The sequence below is a fragment of the Sus scrofa genome, chromosome 18, assembly GCF_054392235.1.
Source record: "Sus scrofa isolate SSC_HxYL_T2T_F1_AM1 chromosome 18, Sscrofa_HxYL_maternal_Yorkshire_Landrace_v2.0, whole genome shotgun sequence".
Lineage (NCBI taxonomy): Eukaryota > Metazoa > Chordata > Mammalia > Artiodactyla > Suidae > Sus > Sus scrofa.
The window spans coordinates 60195801-60215911 of record NC_139400.1 but is presented as its reverse complement, the minus strand read 5'-3'; the positions used below and the strand labels follow the sequence as shown (position 1 = coordinate 60215911).

General features: G+C 41.7%; 1 protein-coding gene across 21 annotated transcripts in view; it reads right to left on the bottom strand.

Moving 5' to 3' along the window:
• The window catches only part of COA1 (cytochrome c oxidase assembly factor 1), a 123881-nt gene that overhangs the window by 88946 nt on the left and 14824 nt on the right, over window positions 1-20111 (bottom strand). For 6 of the 21 annotated variants that reach the window (XR_014834341.1, XR_014834347.1, XR_014834340.1 and 3 more), the window contains exon 1: window positions 17132-17628. The exons of 1 other annotated variant lie outside the window; for it this stretch is intronic. The gene's annotated coding sequence lies outside the window, so the exon portion shown is untranslated. Of the gene's footprint in view, window positions 1-10317; window positions 10375-10685; window positions 10845-17119; window positions 17629-20111 lie in introns of those variants that run through there. 14 more of the 21 variants (XR_014834343.1, XR_014834344.1, XM_085005920.1 and 11 more) reach the window with 8 other exon arrangements.

The following is a 20111-nucleotide window of genomic DNA, read 5'->3' as shown; positions in this document are numbered from 1 at the left end:
TGACAAGAGACAAAATGTTGAAGAGGATGTGGAAAAAAGGGGACCCTGCTGCACACTTGGTAGAAATGAAAATTGGCTTAGCTGCCATGGAAAACAGTATGCAGTTTCTACAAAAAAATTAAAAACAGAAATACCATAGGATCTGGGAATCCACTTCTGAGTACTTACCTAAAGAAAATGAGAACATTAACTCAAAAAGACATATATCCATCCCCATGTTGTTGCAGCAAGAGTCAAGTTAATAATCTTTACAAAAGTCAAGACGTAGAAACATAAGAGACAAAAAAGGACTTTACATAATGATCAAAGGATCAACCCAAGAAGAAGAGATAACAATTGCAAATGTATATGCATCCAATACAGGAGCAACTCAATATATAATGCAACTGCTAACAGCTATAAAAGGAGAAACCAACAATAACACAATAATAGCAGGTGGCTTAAACACCCCACTTACAGCAATGGACAGAGCATCCAGACAGAAAATCAACAAGAAAACAGAGGATTTAAATGATATGTTAGATCACATGGACTTAAATGATATTTACAGAACATTCTATCTGAAAGCAGCAGAATACACATTCTTCTCAAGTGCACATGGAACATCTCTAGGATAGATCACATGCTAGGCCACAAACCAAGCCTCAGCAAATTTAAGAAGACTGAAATCATATCAAGCATCTTTTCTGGCCACAACGAAGTAAGATTAGAAATCAGCAACAAGAAAAGAACTACAAAAAATACAAACACATATAGACCAAACAATATGCTACTAAACAATCAATGGATCACTGAAAAAATTAAAGAGGAAATCAAATAATACCTAGAGAGAAATGAAGATGAAAATACAGCAATACAAAACCTTTGGGATGCAGCAAAAGCACTTCTAAGAGGGAAGTTTATAGCAATATAAGCTTAACTCAGGAAACAAGAAAAATCTCAAACAGCTCTACCATATACCTAAAGCAACTACAGAAAGAAGAATGATCGAAACCCAAAGTTAGTAGAAGGAAAAAAACCCTAAAAAGGTACAACTTTCCAAGACTGAACCAGGAAGAAACAGAAAATATGAATAGGCCAATCTCAAGTACTGAAATTGAAAATGTGATTTAAAAATTTCCAAAAAACAAAAGTCCAGAAACTGATAGCTTCACAAGCAAATTCAATCAAACATTTAGAGAAGAATTAACATCTGTCCTTCTGAAACTCTTCCAAAAACTTGCAGAGGAAGGACATCCTATGAGGCCACTATCACCCCAGATCAAAACTGGACCAAAAAAATCACAAAAAAAAGAAAATTAGAGGCCAATATCACTGATGAACATAGACACAAAAATCCTCCACAAAACATTAGCCAACTGAGTCCAACAATACATTAAAAGGATCATACACCATGATAAAGTGGGATTTATCCCAGGGATGCAAGGATTTTTCAACATCTGCAAATCAGTAAGTGTAATACACCATGAAATGAAGAATAAAAACCATATGATCATCTCAATAGGTGCAGAAAAAGTTTTTACAAAATCCAATACCCATTGAAACCCTCCAGAATGTGGGCATAGAGGGAATTTACATCAACATAATAAAGGACACATATGACAAACTCACAGCTAACATCCTCAATGGTGAAAAGCTGAAAGCATTTCCACTAAGACCAGGAACAAGACAAATTTGTCCACTCTCACCACTTTTATCCAACACAGTTTTGAAACCACATAAACACAAAGGATCAGAAGAGACTACTATAAACAATTACAGGCCAACAAACTGGATAACCTAGATGAAATGGAAAAACTCCTAGAAACATAAACTCTATCAAGACGGGATCACGAAGAAACAGAAAATCTAAGCAGACCAATGAGGAATAAGCAGATTATTTCAGTAATCAAAAGACTCCTATTATCGACAACAACAACAAACAGAAACAGCTGGTTTCATTAGTAAAGTCTACCAAACATTTGCCAAAAGCATTAACAACCCTTCTTAAACTCTGGCAACCAACCGAAGAGGAGGAAAAACTTACAAACTCACTTTATCAGGCCAGCATCATACCAAAGCCAGATACCATACTGCAAGAAAAATACAGGCCAACAAATCTCATGAATATGGTTGTAAAAATTCTCAACAAAATGCCAGCAAATTCAATTCAACAGCATATTAAAAGGTCACCATGATCAACTGAAATTTATTCCCAGGATACAAGAGTGGTTCCATATCTGCATATCAATAAATGTGATTTAATCAATAAGTATGATTTAGGAGAATCAAAGTTTAAAATCATACCATCATCTCAAGAGAAAAGGCATCTGCAAAAATTCCACATCCTTGCATTATAGAAACCCTTAATAAAGAAGGTATAGAAGAAATGTACATCAACATAATAAAGGGAATGCCCATCGTGACTCAGCAGTAATGAACCCGACTAGTATCCATGAGGACGTGGGTTCAATCCCTGGCCTTGCTTAGCCAGTTAAGGATCCAGCATCGTCCTGAGCCACAGTGTAGGTCACAGACGCAGCTCAGATCTGGCACTGCTGTGGTTGTGGCACAGGCCAGCAGCTTGTGGCTCCAATTTGACCCCTAGCCTGGGAACTTCCATATGCCATGAATGAGGCCAAAAATAATAAAGGCCAGAAAACAGTTAATATTATTCTCAATGGTGAAATGCTGAAAGTCTTTCCTCTAAGATTAAATGAGACAAGAATGCCCATTATCACCTATTCAACATAGTACTGAAGTGTGAGCCAAAGCAATTAGGCATGAAAAGGAAACACAAGGCATCCAATGAGAGAGGAAAAAGAAAAGTGTCTCTGTTTGCAAATGACATTATCTTATATATAGAAAATCCTAAAGACTACACCAAAAATCTGTGAAAACTAATCAGCAAATTCAGTAAAATTACAGGATACAAAAATCAACATAGAAAAATCAACTGCATTTCCATCCATTCACAATGAAATACCTGAAAAAAGAGAAAATGAAAACAATCTCCTTTATAGTAACATTGAAAACAATGAAATACTTAGAAATATATTTTACCAACCGGAGTTCCCGTCGTGGCGCAGTGGTTAATGAATCTGACTAGGAACCATGAGGTTGCGGGTTCAATCCCTGCCCTCGCTCAGTGGGTTAACGATCCAGCGTTGCCGTGAGCTGTGGTGTAGGTTGCAGACGTGGCTCGGATCCCGCGTTGCTGTGGCTCTGGCGTAGGCCGGTGGCTACAGCTCCGATTCGACCCCTAGCCTGGGAACCTCCATATGCCACGGGAGCAGCCCAAGAAATAGCAAAAAGACCCCAAAAAAAAAAAGAGAAAAAAAGAAATATATTTAACCAAGGAGATAAAAGATCTATATTCTAAAAACTATAAGTACAAATGAAAGAAACTGAAGACACAAATAAATGGAATTATACCTCAAGTTCATAAATTAGAAGACAACACTGTTAAAATGACCATACTGCCTGAAGCCATCTATAGATTTAATGCAATTCCTGAGAAAATGCCAATGGCATTTTTTACAGAAATAGAAAAGGCAATTCTAAAGTTTCTATGGAACCATGAAATGGTCAAAGCAATTCTGAGGAAAAAAGAAAAAAAATCACACTTTCTGATTTTTAATTGTATTACAAAGGTATAGTAATCAAAACAGTAATGACACTGGCATAAAAACTGACACATAAATGACAGAATAGAGAGCCCAGAAATAAACCCATGCATATATGGTTAACCAATATTTGAGTAGGAGCCACGAATACTCAACGGGGAAAGGACGGTCTCTTCAATAAGTATTGCTGGGGAAACGGAACATCTACATGCAAAAAAATGAAATCAGAACCCTCTCTTATACCATTCACAAAAATGAACTCAGAAATGTATTACTGAGGACTTAAATGTAAGACCTTAAGCCATAAAACTACTGGAAGCAAACAAGATTAAAAGATCCTTGACATTTTCTTGGCAATGTGTTTTGTTTTTGCTTTTTTTTTTCTCGTCTTTTTGGGGCCACACCCACGGCATATGGAGGTTCCCAGGCTAGGGGTCTAATCAGAGCTGTAGTCGCAGGCCTACACCACAGCCACAGCAACATCAGATCCAAGCCGTGTCTGCAACCTACACCACAGCTCACGGCAACGCCGGATCCTTAACCCACTGAGCAAGGCCAGGGATCAAACCCGCAAGCTCGTGGTTTCTAGTCAGATTCATTTCCACTGCGTCACGACAGGAACGCTTGGCAATGATTTTTTAGATACGGCACCAAAACGAAAAATAAACAAATGGGACATCAAACTAAAAAGCTTTTGCACAGGAGAAAATATTTTCAAATCATATATTTCATAAAGGTTAATATCCAAAATATATAGGGAACTTACACAACTCAATAGCAAAAAGCAAATAATGTGATTAAAAAATAAGCAAAGGACCTAAATAGACATTTTTCCAACAAAGACATGCACATGGCCAACAAATACATGAAAAGATACTCAACAGCTCTGATCAGGGAAGTGCAAATCAAAGCCTCAACGAGATATCACCTCATACCTTTTAGAATGGCTACGATAAAAATAAAAAGATAAATGTTGATTAGAATGTGGAAAAGGGGAAGGCTTGTGTAATTGTGGTGGGAATATAAATCAGTACAGCACTATGGAAAAGAGTTGAGATTCCTCAAAAAAACAAAAATGAAACTGCCATATGATTCAGCAATCCCACTTCTGATTATACACCCAAAGGAAGTAAAATCACCATGTCAAAGAGACAGCCACACTTCCATGTTCATTACAGCATTATTCACAAAAGTGAGGACGTGGAAATAACCAAAGTGCCCATGAGATGAATGCAGAAAAATGGACCAACACACATACACTCGAACATTATTCAGTTACTTTTAAAAAGGAAATTCTACTCTTTGAGACATCAATGGACCTTGAGAGCATGAGCTGAAATAAGTTAGAAAAAAAAATTTCCTGTATGATTATTACTTATATGTGGAATCTCTAGAACCAAACTCACAGAAACAGAATCGAATGATGACAGGCAAATGGGAAGATGCTGGTCGCGAGGTGCAAACTTCCAGTCAGAAGACGGGTGAACTCTGGGGTCTAATGTGCAGCTGAGTGACTAGAGTTAATACCATGTTACAGACCTGAAAGTTGCTCCAAGAGTAAATCTTAAATGTTCCTACCACACACCCGTACACAAACCGTCATGACGTGAGATGACAGAGGTATGAACCAACCCCACTGTAGCAATCACTTAGATATATGAATCTATCTGAACCAAATCCTCACAGTGCATATCTTCAACTTATACAATGTCACACATCAGTTATATCTCAAGAAACCTGAGGGGAAAAACAAAAGACCTTAAAAAAATTAGTGTCATTGCCAAATAAAAATCCTTATAAAAGTCGAAAGATAATACTTTAAGTATTTATCATTTAAAAAGTGAAATACTTAAATATACATGCATCACTTATTCTGTTCAACAGTCTTTCATGACAAATATTCCAGATGTAGGAAAATTTCATTCCTGTTGACACTGGTCAAATTCAGAGTGTAACAAAAAGCACTCCTCGAGCTGAGTGTTAGGTACATGTTGCTTCATGTAAGCTCCTTTACTCTTTCAAACGAGAAACTATTTTTGTCTGCTTACTCTGGTTTGCGTTTTGTTGAAGAATTTTTTTTTTTTTTAATTTCCCCAATACATTATTTTCTTGCCTACTGTTAACAGACGCAGACCATTGCCTTTGGAGTGGATTAGCAATGAGATCCTGCTCTGTAGCACCAGGAACTATGTCTAGTTGCTTACTCTGGTTTTGGTTTTGCTTTGAAATCAATATTGCTTTTACTAATTCAGATTTTAGATTAAGTTCTCATTTCATATTGCAGTATTCCACAAAAACATTCATACCTTTCCAACTCCTCCATATTTGCAAGAATAAAATAATATAAAATAAAAAATCTATAGTCTATCAGTGAACACTCTGAACTTGAAAACAGCAACAAACATTATTGGGTAATATTTACACATTCGACACTGAGATCTCACAGCAAGGGTAACCGTACCATACAGAACACTATGCTGTAACTGCCAATTGACACGTGTATTTTGCTCCCAAACTCATTTCTTGGGACATCACTCACAAGATTTATACAGAGTATACTATGCATATAAATTAATTTCCTAAGAATACCTATTGTCAGCAGCTGGAGCATGAAAACATTTATACCGTGGCAACAGTTACGAGTGAGACCCACTGATTAAATCATGCTGCTTTTCTCCCAGCTGCTCCAGTCTGTCCCCAGATGTGCACACCTTCCCTTTCCACTCGCTATGTCAGCACGTCCTGTTCTGCTTCCACTTGGTGCCAGCGGAGCTCTCAGAACCACTGGTATCCAGTAAGACTGACTGTTGAGCTCTAATTCTCAGGACATCTTAAATTCCTTTGTCTGTTTTCCTGACTTGTGAATGACTTTCCTCAGCATTTGGGATTTAAACATAAAGTTTCCTGAGAAATGCTGGGAATGCCTTCCCGTGTGGAAATCTACTCTCTCCAGGGCTCATCACTTTGAGCCTCCAGAAGCTGCCTATCCGAAGGGGAACAGCACCCATGGGAGCTCCTTCTCGGCCATCTTCCTTAGTCTCTCTCCCTCGTATCCCAGTTTCTAGATACCTGGCACTGCCCAGCTCTTGAGCTTTTTGAGGATTTACAGGGCAAGTACGACTGGTGTCAGTTTTCCCTTCTGCTGATTCAGGGTTCAGGAGTCTTAGGTGTCTCAATAGCCCACTCACTATTGCTTGGGCTTTTCATTTGCTTAAACTGTATTGCTCTCGTCTCCTTTCCTGATGTTCTTCTATCCCTTCCCGCAGTTTTAGCGGGGTTTCAATAAGGAGCAACATCAGAAGACCATCCATCTACTACCTTAATCCCATAGGAACCCGCATTTTTCACAAGTATCTTTCTTTATTTTTAGCAAGTGACTGTGGTGGTGGTATCTCGCGTTACACTTTCAAACACTGAACGGGAGGCGCACTGAACTCAGCAGAGCGCCCGGAAGAGAAAACACAGTGAGAAGTGGTTGAAGACGATGAGGCGCTTCACCAAGAGAACATGCTGGGAGCTAGAGGAGCTACTTCAGGAGCTAGAGAGCTAACGGAGGAAGAGAAGGTAGGCTTGTTTTCTACGCCTCCGAGGAAAGCCAGACCCAGTGTGGGCAAACCGCAGGCCGAAGATCTGGCATAAGACATAGAAGAACTCCTTGGCAGACAGAACCATCCCCAAAAGGAAGGAACAGCCTTGGGAAGCAAAAAACTCAAGACCAGGCTGCACAGCCCTCATTATTCAGGATGCCACTAACAGCATCTGAACCCCAGATGGTCATGTGGTCCAAGTGGTTGCTGAAGCAAGACTCACACACGAAAAACGAACAGTGCCTAATTAAATGCTGGAAGGATGAAATTACACAAACAGAGTCATTCTAAGTGAAAGCTCTCAAACACAAAGGATTGTCCACACTTGGAATTAACAGGCAATGTCTGCCAGGTCCCAAATGTCCATTTCGCAGTTAGAACGTAATTTCTTTCCCACTCAGAATCTAAATTCAGATGTGCATTTATCCCTAGGCTTAACCTGAGGAGTTGAAAAGGGACAAAGTGAAGAGTTCCAGATTGCAATGAAAATATCCCTATGAACCACACACTTACTATGGCACCAAGTCATCACTGCTTTACCTGAAGTGCATGCTGGCTTAAAAACAGGTCTCCCTGTTCTGGTCTCCTGCCTTCCTCCAATCAAGGAGAGGACACCAGAGAGGACGGGGCAGAGTGAACAGGGCAAACTGGCATGAGGTGAGGTGTGGCAGTAAACAGAGGCCACATCGTGGGGTGGGGCTGGAAGGGAGGATTGCTGTGGATCAAGCAGAATATTTCAGGTGTGCTCTGAGTATAATGGCAAGTAATAGAAGAGTTTCAAGCAGGAGTATGACATGCTCAGATTTTACATGTTTTAAAAGAGCTCCTGTGCGAAAAGTAAGGCAGAAATATTAACACATTTTGGCACACCTGCTAGGAAGCAGTATCCAGGTGAGAGAGAAAGGTTGTCTGGAGTAGGATGACAGAGAGAGAGGAGTTCTGCCCGAGAGAGTTCAGAGAATGCGGCAAGGCCTTCAAGATGATCCCAGGTATCTGGCAGGAGCATCTGGATAAATGGCAGTTCCAGCCCCCAGGGAAGTATATACTGTCAGATGTAAGTGGCTCGAAGTCTAAGGAGAAAGGGAATCCCTTTCTGAGTGGGTCAGGTTTGAAAAATCTATGAGTCAACTAGATGTGAATGTCTCACACCCTCCACCTCATCATTTCTCACTGAGTATCTCCAACAAAGCTTCAAACTCAGGATGCTATCTTTCTTCTGCATCTGCTCCATGTGCTGATTAATTAACGCCACCAGTTGCGTGGCAAGTTACAGACGGGGTTCCTAAATGTGACACAGAGGCTGGAATATAAAACACTTGAAAGTCGCACAAATAAGACTCTGGGACCCAAAGATTCACCCATAACACTGGAGTTATTCTTGCCACAAAGGTTAACCTTGAAGAGTTAACTTCAAAGTCTGCAAACACTGAAACCATCTGAAAATGAATAACAAAGAATTAAAGTATGCTTTTATCCACAGACTGCTCTGCTAGGAGTTAGGACAGATTTTGGAACAGAGCCAAGGAAACAAATTCTAGAGTTAAATATTAATTAACTGTCCTGTTTCCCTAAAGTAAAAACTTACTTTCCAGACATCGTTATGTCCTGTTACAGCACAACACTGCCACCTGCTGGAAGGCATCACAAGCAAAATGGTTTTATTCCTAATTAAGTTCCTGACAAAGCTTGTGAGTTTCTAAAAGAAAATGAAATGTTTAGTTTATCCTTTTTAGCCCATCACGCTTGGATTAAAAATCACTGGTAAAGAGAAAAGGAAGGGGTGTTCCCGTCGTGGCACAGCGGAAACAAATCCAACTAGGAACCATGAGGCTCAGATCTGGATCTGGCGTTACTGGGGCTGTGGTGTAGCCAGAGGTTATAGCTCCGATTCCACCCCTAACCTAGGAACCTCCATATGCCCCGAGTGTGCGCCTAAAATGCAAAAAAAAAGAGAGAAAAGGAAGGGACACAACCTTATTAATCCCTACAATACAAAGCACAGAATGACATTTACTTTTTGGTTTTGGACTTGGGTGAGGGAAAAGTGACCATGAAAAGATAACACAAGAGTTTTTGAGGTGAGGTGTACCTGGATTATAGCAGCAGTTACACAAACCTACACATGCATTAAAATTCACAGAACTAAAAACCAAAAGGTAAAATACTCAATTTTAGTGTATGATAATTTTTTTAAAGACACATACAGAATAAGAGGGAAAAAGGAGCCCCAAGTGTTTATACAAAGGAGGAAAAATCATAAAAATTTAGACTGCAAAAGTATTCACATAAAATTAAACAGTTTTTGCCATTTACAGCCCAAAAGCCTGAGGCCCAAATAAAGTTAAGTCTGTATCTGACACAAGCGTGTGTAAATATTTAAACATGGACCTGCACGTGTTTCTAAAGGCTACTCATGTACAGAGAAGTAAATCACTTTGTCCCTAATGTAGACAAAGCAGACGAAAGGTCTATCACCAAAAACTAAGACTTAATCTTCACCTTTGTCTGGTAAGCTCCGACATCTTTTTTAACTTCAGGAAGACTATTTTTTAGGTTGGCTTCGTACCTCTCCTTTTTAAAATTACAGTTGATTTACAATGCTGTGCCAATTTCTGCGGTACAGCCAAGTGACCCAATCATGTATGTAGGTGTCTACGTATCTATGCAGGCGTACACATTCCCTTTCTTATACTATCTTCCTTCATGGTCTGTCCCAAGAGACTGGATAGCGTTCCCTGCGCTGTACAATAGGATCTCACTGCTTATCCACTCTAAACGTAACAGCTAAAGGTCGTCATATAATGGCATTTTTATGTGATTGGGATTTGTCTTCCTCAAAAAGCTGAGCCATAAACAGGCCAGGCTGGCTACTCAGCATCTATGTAATCTCGGAATTTGCTGGATGCTGGGGAAATCACATACAAATCTAAGTAACATTCAATGCCCGAGAGTCTAGGGCATCCAAATCCACTGGGGAGTTTCCAGTGCATCGGCAGGTGCCAAATGCCATGAGGTGCCAAGAGCCCATACGATGGAAGACCAGGCGAGAGCCCAGACGACAAATGGCCCAAACTGAGAGCAACAGTCACATGGGCACATCTGTCCCCCCCGTCTTTCCTACTTACCGGGGTACGGGCTTCAACAGCGGCGAGGAAGTATTACACGGAGAGCATGAAAGACGCTGCCACTGGAAGGCAAGTAGAAGAGGGAGGGTCTGGCATGCGTGAGACTTAGTTTTCTAAGATTTGGTTGAGTCTGTTTATCTCCGCTTCCCTATTTATCTCAGGGAGGCCAGTTATTGAGCCGCTTCCTTATTTCTCTCAGGGAGGCCAGTTATTGAGCGAGATCCCAGTACCCGCAACCTCTGACACTTCAACAGCGGAAGAATAGTTGAAAAAAACAAGAGCACGCTAGGAAAGCACAATATTGGTCATTTCCCGATCTTCACTAATTACCGACATGGATATCTCTGCACTGGGGGAGGTAAACTTGCCTGTCAGAAGCAGCAGTATTCACAGCAAACCAAGAGTCCCTGCCAAAGCATCCAACTAGAGTAGCAGTGTGACAGAGCGACCTGGACCTCTAGGCTGCAGCGTATCCAAAACCGCCTCCACCTTAGCATCTGCCATGATGAGTAATTTGCCCCAAAAGACTGCATACAAAGAAAGAATTGAGAAAACGAAAAAAGAAAAAAAGAGAAGAGACAAGGGCTTACATTAGAAAGAAGTTTAGGATTTAGGAACATACCCAGGTAAAACCGTTATTCATCTGAATTCTAATACATAATTTAAACACTCCAAGAGCTCCATGTCCTGGAACAAAAACCCTGCATCCCTTCAACTAGGAGATAACTCTTCGAATTTAGATTTTTAGAAAGGTAAATGTGATCATTAATTCATGCTTAATTACACAGCCAACTCCTTTAAATTGCATGTGTTATACCAATGAAAAAACACACTGAAGCATGTGCATAGATCCTCAAATACTTAAAAATTTATTACCCAGCAGTTCCATTTATGGTACACAAAAGAACTCAAACAGATAACTATATATATATTTTGTGTGTATGTGTCTCTTTTTTTGCCTTCTCTTGAGCCGCTCCCACGGCATATGGAGGTTCCCAGGCTAGGGGTCGAATCGGAGCTGTAGCCACCGGCCTACACCACAGCCACAGCAATGTGTGATCCGAGCTGCGTCTGTGATCTACACCACAGCTCACAGCAACGCTGGATCCTTAACCCACTGAGTGAGGCCAGGGATCAAACCCGCAACCTCACAGTTCCTAGTCAGATTCGTTAACCACTGCGCCACGACAGGAACACCCCAGATAACTATATTAATGCTCACAGAAGCACTATGCACAGCAGCCAAAAGACGGAAACAACCCAAATGTCTATCTGCTAGTGACTGGATAAACAAAATGTGGATACATACCCACAATGGGAGATTACTCCGCCTTAAGAAGGGAGGAAACTGCAATATGATACAACATGGATGTAAAACATTATGCAAAGCAAAATGAATCAGACACAAAAGAACCAATGTTGTATGAGGCCAGAGACAAAAGGTGGAAAGGTAGTTACAAGGGGCTGGAGGGAGGGAAGAATGGGGAGTTATTATTTAATAGGTACAGAGTTTCAGTTTGCGAAGATGGAGGTTCTGGAGAGAAGGGTGGTGAGAGGTACACAATGAATATTCTTAAGGTCTGAACTGTACACTGAAAATGGTTAGGATGCTAAATTTCATATTATGTACATTTTACAATTTAAAAAAAAAACACTAAAGAAATACAGGGTCCTAAGGAATCATCCCATAGAAAAATGAACCTCAGACACGTATGTAAAATAGAAATGCAACTTTTCCTAGGGAGCTATGGTGTACAGTTTTCCTCAATTACTCAAAGAGACGCTAAAAATATCTGATTTACCACTACTTTAAACCAACAAAATGAAAAAAAAAAAAACCACCAAAATAATGTTAACAGGATTTTATAAAACTACTATTTCCAGCATGCCCCATCAATACAGAACCAGCACTGTTACATTCAAGCTCTGCACACATAAAAATCTTCAAATAAACTTTGCTAGCATGCAATAAGTACCTACTATTTGATGACCAGCTGTGCAATACAGCTCCCACATATCTAATGCAGCATATTAAACATGAAGATGAAAATAAGGAAATAACTTCTAGGAGTCTCACTGAAACAAAATTAATTGAACAAAACTGAGGCAGATTTTAGCATATTTTTCAAGGCAGAGAAATGGGGAGGCACAAATGTCTGAAACAGTGAGCACTAGACAGGCATTTTTCAGATACTGTGGGTTCGGCTCCAGACAACCCCGATAAAGTGAATATTTGCAATAAAGTCAGTCATACAGATTTGGGGTTTCCCAGTGCATATAAAAGTTATGTTTACCTACACTGCAGTCTATTAACCGCACAACAGCATTATATCTAAAAAACAACCAATGTATATAACTTAAAGACACTTTATTGCTTAAAAAAAAAAAAATGGCTAACCACCATGTGAGCTTTCAGAGTTGAAATCTTTTTGCTCATGGAGGGTCCTGCCTTGATGCTGATGGCTGCTGACGGATCAAGGTCATGGCTGCTGAAGGCTGTAGTGACTGTGGCAATTTCTTAAAATAAAACAACAATGAAGTTTGCCGCATCACTTGACTCTTCCTTCCCCAACAATTTCTCTGTAGCATGGAACGCTGTTTGACAGCATTTTACCCACAGAACTTTTTTCGAAAGCACGAGTCAATCCTCTCAACCCTGCCACTGATTTATCAACTAAGTTTATGTAATATTCTAAATCCTTTGTCGTCAGCTCAACAATCTTCATGGCATCTTCACCATGAATAGATTCCACCTCAAGACACCACCTTCTTTGCTTATCCACAAGAAGCAACTCCTCAGCCATTAGTTTTATCACGAGATCGCAATCATTCAATCACACCTTTAGGCTCCACTGCTAATTCTAGTTCTCTTGCTATTTCCACCATATCTGCAGTTAGGTCCTCCACTGATATCTTAAACCCCCGCCCCCAAAGTCATCCACGAGGGCTCGAATCACCTTCTTCCAAAATCCTGCTAATATTTTTACCTCTTCCCATTAATCACGAAATGTTCTCAATGGTATCTAGAATGGAGAAGCCTTTCCAGAAGGTTTTCAGTTGACTTTGCCCAGACTCATCAGAGGAGTCACTATTTAGGGCAGCTATACTCTTATGAAACGTATTTCTTAGACTTGAAAGTCAAAATTACTTTTAACAAGACAGAGCAGACGTCTTATTGGCGAGCTTGAAAACGCTCATCCCACTGTACACCCATCAGAGCGCTTGCCTGACCAGGTGCGTTGTCAACGAGCAGTTGGTATTTTGAAAGGAATCTTTCTTTTTGAGCGGTAGGGCGCCACAGTAGGCTTAAAATAGCCAGTGAAGCATATTACAAACAGATGTGGTATCATCGGGCTGTGGTGTTCCATTTAAAGAGCACAGGCAGAGCAGATTTAGCGTAATTCTTAAGGGCCCCAGGGTTTTCAGATGGTAGATGAGACTGGCTTTAACTGAACCTCACCAGCTGCACTCGCCCCTAAAAAGAGAATCGGCCTGTCCTTTGAAGTCCAGCACTGACTTCACTATTAAAGTCCTAGATGGCAGCTTATTCCAACAGAAGGCTCTTTCATCTACATGGAAAATCCACTGCTTAGTGTGGCCGCCTTCATTAATGATCTTAGGCAGACCTTCTAGACAACTTGCTCCAACTTCTATGCAGGCACTTGCCACGTCACCCTGCACGTTTACGTTATGGAGACAGCTTCTTTCCTTAAACCTCATGAACCAACCTCTGCTGGTTTCAAATTATTCTTCTGCGGCTTCCTCACCACTCTTAGCTTGCAAAGAATTGAAGAGAGTTAGGGCCTCGCTTTGCATTAGGCTCTGGCTTAAGGGAGTGTGGTGGTGGCTCTACCCAGATGCTACAACTTTCTCCACGGGAGCAGTAAGGCCGGAGCACTTTCTTTTCATTCGCGTGTTCGCTGGATCGGCACTTTTAACCTCCCGCAAGAGCGGTTCCTTTGCCGTCACGGCTTGGCTATCGGGTGCTTTCAGCCTGCCTTGGCTTCTGACATGCTTCCCTCTCCAAGCGTTAGACTCAGAGGGAGAGAAGGGCCACACGTTCTTTCACTTGAACCTGTGACTCGTGGAGGATCATTAACTAGCCTAATTTCCATAGCGCTGTCATCTCGGGGGATAGGGAGGCCCGAGGAGAGGGAGAGAAACAGGGTAATGGTCAGGGGGTAGAGCAGGCAGAAGACAGAGGCCCAGTTAAGTTCACCGTCGTTCACGGCACCCCAAAGCAATGCCAAGGATCACTAACGACAGGCCGCCGGAACAAGAGATTCATAATGAAAAAGGTGAAAATATTGTGACAATCACCACCATGTAACACGGAGACACAAAGTGAGCAGATGCTCTTGGAAAAACGGCTTGCTCAGTGCGGGGATGCCGCAGACTTTCAAGCTGTAAAAAACACAGTTAACGCCAAAGCACAACAGAATGAAGCACAATAAAATAAGACCTGCCTATAAAATTAAATATAATACCAGATACAACATTGTAATCAACTATACTCCAATAAAATTAAATTTTAAATAAATAGTACCAGGGACTCAGATGTCCCCTTAACCAAGAAACTACTGTCAGTTTCTGTAACTCCCATGGTTTAGGAACAGGATAGCAAGCTACCACTGAGAAGCCTTTTAAAGGAAGACTGACAGTCCTGAGGACACAAAAATGCAAAGCATTAGTAAAAGATACAAAGTAAATTTAACAGGCAGATAGACTGCAAATATTCGCCCCAAATCTAACAAAGGGTTAATACCTCTATAGGAAGAACTCCTACAGATCAACAAGGCAAAGACAACACTCAATCAAGAATTAACAAATTATATAAACTCTTCCCCCTGCTTCATTCCAAATCTTAAAATGCTGCTCACAGGTTCTTCACACTTTGCTGGGCCTGGTCTTGCACACACAGCAGCTTAGTTCAACTCACTCTGAATTACCCACTGACCTCTAACATGCCTCCAGAAGAGTGGTAATTAATCTCATGTGCTTTCTATCTAAAGGAACCACTCCACAAGACTGTCATATATATAAGGAACTTGTATCTAGAGTATATATGGAAATCTTACGACTCAGTGATAAAAAGCAAGCAGCCTAATTTTTAAATGGACAAATGATATGAACAGACATTTCTCCAAAGAAGACACAGAAATGGCCAGCAGCACATGAAAAGATGCTCAACATCGTTAACCACCAGGAAAATGCAAATCAAAATTGCAACAAGATACCAATTCCTACCCACCAGGACGGCTAGAACTGAAAACACAAAACCAAAGAACAGATAATGACAAGTATTGGCAAGGACCTGAAAAAGTCAGAGAAGATTCATACACTGCTGACAGGAACATAAAACAGTGCAGCTCCTTTAAAAACCAGTTTGGAAGTTCCTTAAAATGTTAAACACAGAGTTACCATGAGACCCAGCAATTCCCTTAGCTATATACCAAGAGAAATTAAATCATGATGATGACACAAAAACTTGTACACATAAATGTTCACAGCAGCGTTATTCATAACAGCCAGAACAACCCAAATGTCCATAACTGACCAATGGATAAACGGTGGTATATCCATACAATGAAATATTACCTAGCAATAAAAAAGGAATGAAGTGCTGATACATGCTATAACATGGATGAACATGATTGTTAAAAGTGAAAAAAGACAATCAAGACCACATAGTTTACAATTTCATTGTATGAAATGTTCAGAATAGGCAAATATATACATCCAGTAGATCAGTAGCCCCTTAGGGCTAAGAGTGGGGAGGAGTGGGAGTGAGTAAGGAGGAAATCATGAGACTGCTAATGGGCACAGGGCTTGTTCTGGGGGTGATAAAAACTTTTCAAAATTGATCGTGGTATTGCTTGTACAAATTTGTGAATGCACGAAAAACCAAAGTATATTGTAAAGTTCTAGGTACGTGACCTATATCTCAATCTGGTTTTTTTTTTTTGTTTTTCCCCAAAAAGACTGTAGCTTGGGGAGTTCTCATTGTGGCACAGCAGAAATGAATCCGACTAGTATCCATGAGGATGCAGGTTGGATCCTTGGCCTCGATCAGTGGGTCGGGATCTGGCATTGCCAGGAGCTGTGGTACAAGTCACAGATGCAGCTCAGATATGGTGTTGCTGTGGCTATGGCGTAGTCTGGCAGCTGTAGCTTGGATTCGACCCCTAGTCTGGGAACTTTCATATGCCACACTTTCGGCCCTAAAAAGCAAAAAAAGAAAAAGAAAAAAAAAAAAGACTGGATTGGGGTGTGCTTTTGTTTTTTTTTTTTCCCATTATATCCTCAGCTCCTAAAACAGTGCCTGGCAATATCAGGGTTCAATAAATTCTGACTGAATAGAAAAATAAATTTCCAAATGTGGGTAAATCATTATAAAACTGTCATATCCAAAGAGACGAAATGACTGCAGGTTGGCATGCGGCGGGGGTGGTATACAGGGTGTTTAAGGAGATAAGACCGAAAAATTCATCAGAAGCAAGGCCCTGCAGGGTCTTGAAGCCAGCCTAAGGAGTTTCTATTATCCTGAATCAATGGGGAGGCCAGTAAGACTTTAAGCAGAGGATGAACACAGATCTGTGTTTTAAATGTATAAAGTCTAAGTAAAGAGTTGCTATTTTTAATAAAAGGGAAGCGGAGCAGTACTCAGGTGAGAATGAGGAGGAATTAGGGGAAGACGGAAAAAAAAAAAAAAGGAAATTTCAAAATATAAGAATCTTTGTGAATTTTAAAATTCCTCTCTCTCACATACGCATACATACACACACACCTGAAACTCACTTACACTGAAACTCACTTCTATGGTCAGCCCCCGTGTGGGGCTCAAACGTGACGGGGCCAAAAGGTATTATGACCACTGAGCCAAAGAGCTCTTTTCTACAGCCATCTAGGCAGGGTCCTCCTCTGGCTGCTGCAAACTGGGGCCACGGACAAAGGGCCCAGGTCCACTTCTTTACAAATGTGCTCCCGGGAACGCTCGACGAAACCCCAGGGCAAGACCACGGTGAGACACACAGGAGGGGGCACCTTACAGCGTCGCGAGGAGCTGAGCCCACCAGGGGCCCGCAGGTGCCAACCTTGCAACGGAGGGAGGTCGGAGGCCGGCGACAACCCGGAGGTGACCCCGGAGGGGACTCCCCTGGCCACAGCCCACCCGGGACGCGGTCGCGGCCCCCGGGGCTGCAGGAACACCCGCTCCTGCGGCGGCCGAGACCCGACTCCCTCCGCGGGCAGTGCCAGCCGCCCGGCTTACCACGCCGCCGCGGAGAGCGGGAGGGCTCCTCCCGGACATCCGGTGGGAGCCGCGGGGCGGGGGGAGCGCGGAGGCCGGCGGGCGGCCCCGCCCCGCGGAGAGCAGTCGAGACTTCCGGCGTCGCCTCCCCGTGGGCTAGAGCGTCGGGACGAGCCCGCCGCTGGCGGACCCCGGACCCGGGCGAGCGAGGTGCGGGTTGGTGCCTGGCGTCTCTGCAGATGGACCCGCGCCGGGAGGGGACTTGTCTCCTCAGATCCCCGCTTTTTGTTTTCTGCGCGCCATGAGCCCTCAACACACATTCAGTCCAGCAGTGGCTGCCGAGGAAATTTAAACCTCTGGTTCACGTTGCTCCTCGCAGGGATCGGCGCTTGGGTTCACATCCAAGGATGCAGAACCACGGGCCATCTGAGCCCCATTCTAGCCCTCAAGTCCATCTTGCCCCATTTGGCTGAGAAATTTGGCAACAAAATTTTTTTTAATTCACCAAATATTTATGAACTGCTTACTGTGCTCCAGGGAATACAGTGCTAAGAAAAAACTGTAGTGGTCTTTGCTCTCGGATTTTAGTAATACGATAATAATAATTTACTTAATAGATTTCTCATAAGGATGGATATATAGTTTTTGTTTTTGTTTTTTGCTTTTTAGGGCCACACACATGGACATCCCCAGGCTAGGGGTGGAACTGGAGCTGCAGCTGCCGGTCTACACCACAGCCACAGCAAGGCCGGATCCAAGCCTCCTCTGTGGCCGACACCACAGCTCAAGGCAATGCCAGATCCATAACCCACTAAGCCAGGCCAAGGATGGAACCCACATCCTCATGGATACTAGTCGGGTTCATTACCACTGAGCCCCAACGGGAACTCCTCTTATCACAATATAAACCACTCAGAATAGTCTGGCATTTTGTTAAAGTGTTCAATAAAGGCCAGTTACCTTATTTTCATCTTGACCATTCCATTGTCCTCACTGCTATGCATGATTACTTTTTTAACGTTAAGCGTGAAGTCCCAGTGTTACCCGCCTGAGTCCCTAGACTCTAATCAACAGAAATTGCTAAGAGGCCAAAAATTCCAAGCAAGACTATAAGGAAAATAAGAAACAGGTGCCCTTGCTCGCTGTTTGAGTCCTTAAATGGGTTAACAAGAGAGGCCCCGTCCATGAATTGGGCAGGAGGCATAGCTGAAATGGTCTGCCCACTTCTTTGGTGGTACTTTGTGCAGGGATCATGTGCAGTCCACTGCTTTTGGTCCTGGCACCCCTGAACCAGTAGTTGGGCTTTGGCCTCTTTATATCTTTTGGTTCATAATTGCCCCCAACTGCCACATGCATGCAATTATTTTTAGTCCCTTATAGTTTTCTTCCTGGTCTTGGAAGAGTTATTTGTTCAGGTGCAAGCACTCTGGTAAAGGGTCCCAGGTTCCAGTCTACCACCCAAGTACCTTTCCTCCACAAAGCAGTGAGTCTCAGGTGAGTCACCTAGATTTGATGTGTTCCATAACCAGACTAAGGCAGTCTAAAGCAATGGTCTTCAAACTCTTGATCACATTCCCATCAGAAAAGAAAATTTGACTATAAACATGTACTATGTATGATATAGATACATATTATGCATGCTATAAAAACTTCCGCAAGAAATAGAACCTTTAAAAGGTGAGATAAAAAATACTAATTTATGCATTTTCTTCCCATGCAACAAATAGGTTGCCATACATACATTCCATCACTTTGGAATCCACTGGTTAAATGAGCACATTATCAAAGTAGCCTGTTATTAAATTATGAATCCCCAGAATAGTTCTCTTTTTAAAGAATTAATGGAAACTAAGCAGATTTTGAGTTGCTTGAACAATAAGGGATATTTGAATAGTTTCATACATTAGAGGAAATGAAGAAATAAAATAGGCATCCTTTGGGTAATTTTCATTGACTTTTGACTTGTTAAATTTCTAAAGAAAGAGATTAAGATTGCAATGCCTGGAGTTCCCGTCGTGGCGCAGTGGTTAACGAATCCGACTAGGAACCATGAGGTTGCGGGTTCGGGTCCCTGCCCTTGCTCAGTGGGTTAACGATCCGGCGTTGCCGTGAGCTGTGGTGTAGGTTGCAGACGTGGCTCGGATCCCGCATTGCTGTGGCTCTGGTGTAGGCCGGTGGCTACAGCTCCGATTCAACCCCTAGCCTGGGAACCTCCATATGCCGCGGAAGCAGCCCAAGAAATAGCAACAACAACAACAAAAAAAAAAAAGACAAAAAAAAGACAAAAAAAAAAAAGATTGCAATGCCTTATACCAAGCTTGATATTTCACAGAATACATCAACTAACAAAAAACTGATGAGGTTTTTTTATATGTGTATTTCATAAAATATTCATGACAATTAATCCTGGATCAATTAGTACCATACTAGAAAGAAATGTGTTTACTTTGTAAATAAGAAAAGCATACGACAGGCTTCTCTGATAGTTTGCTAGAAAACTGAGAATTTACGTTTCTATCACTGGACTTACACCTGCTAAGCCTTT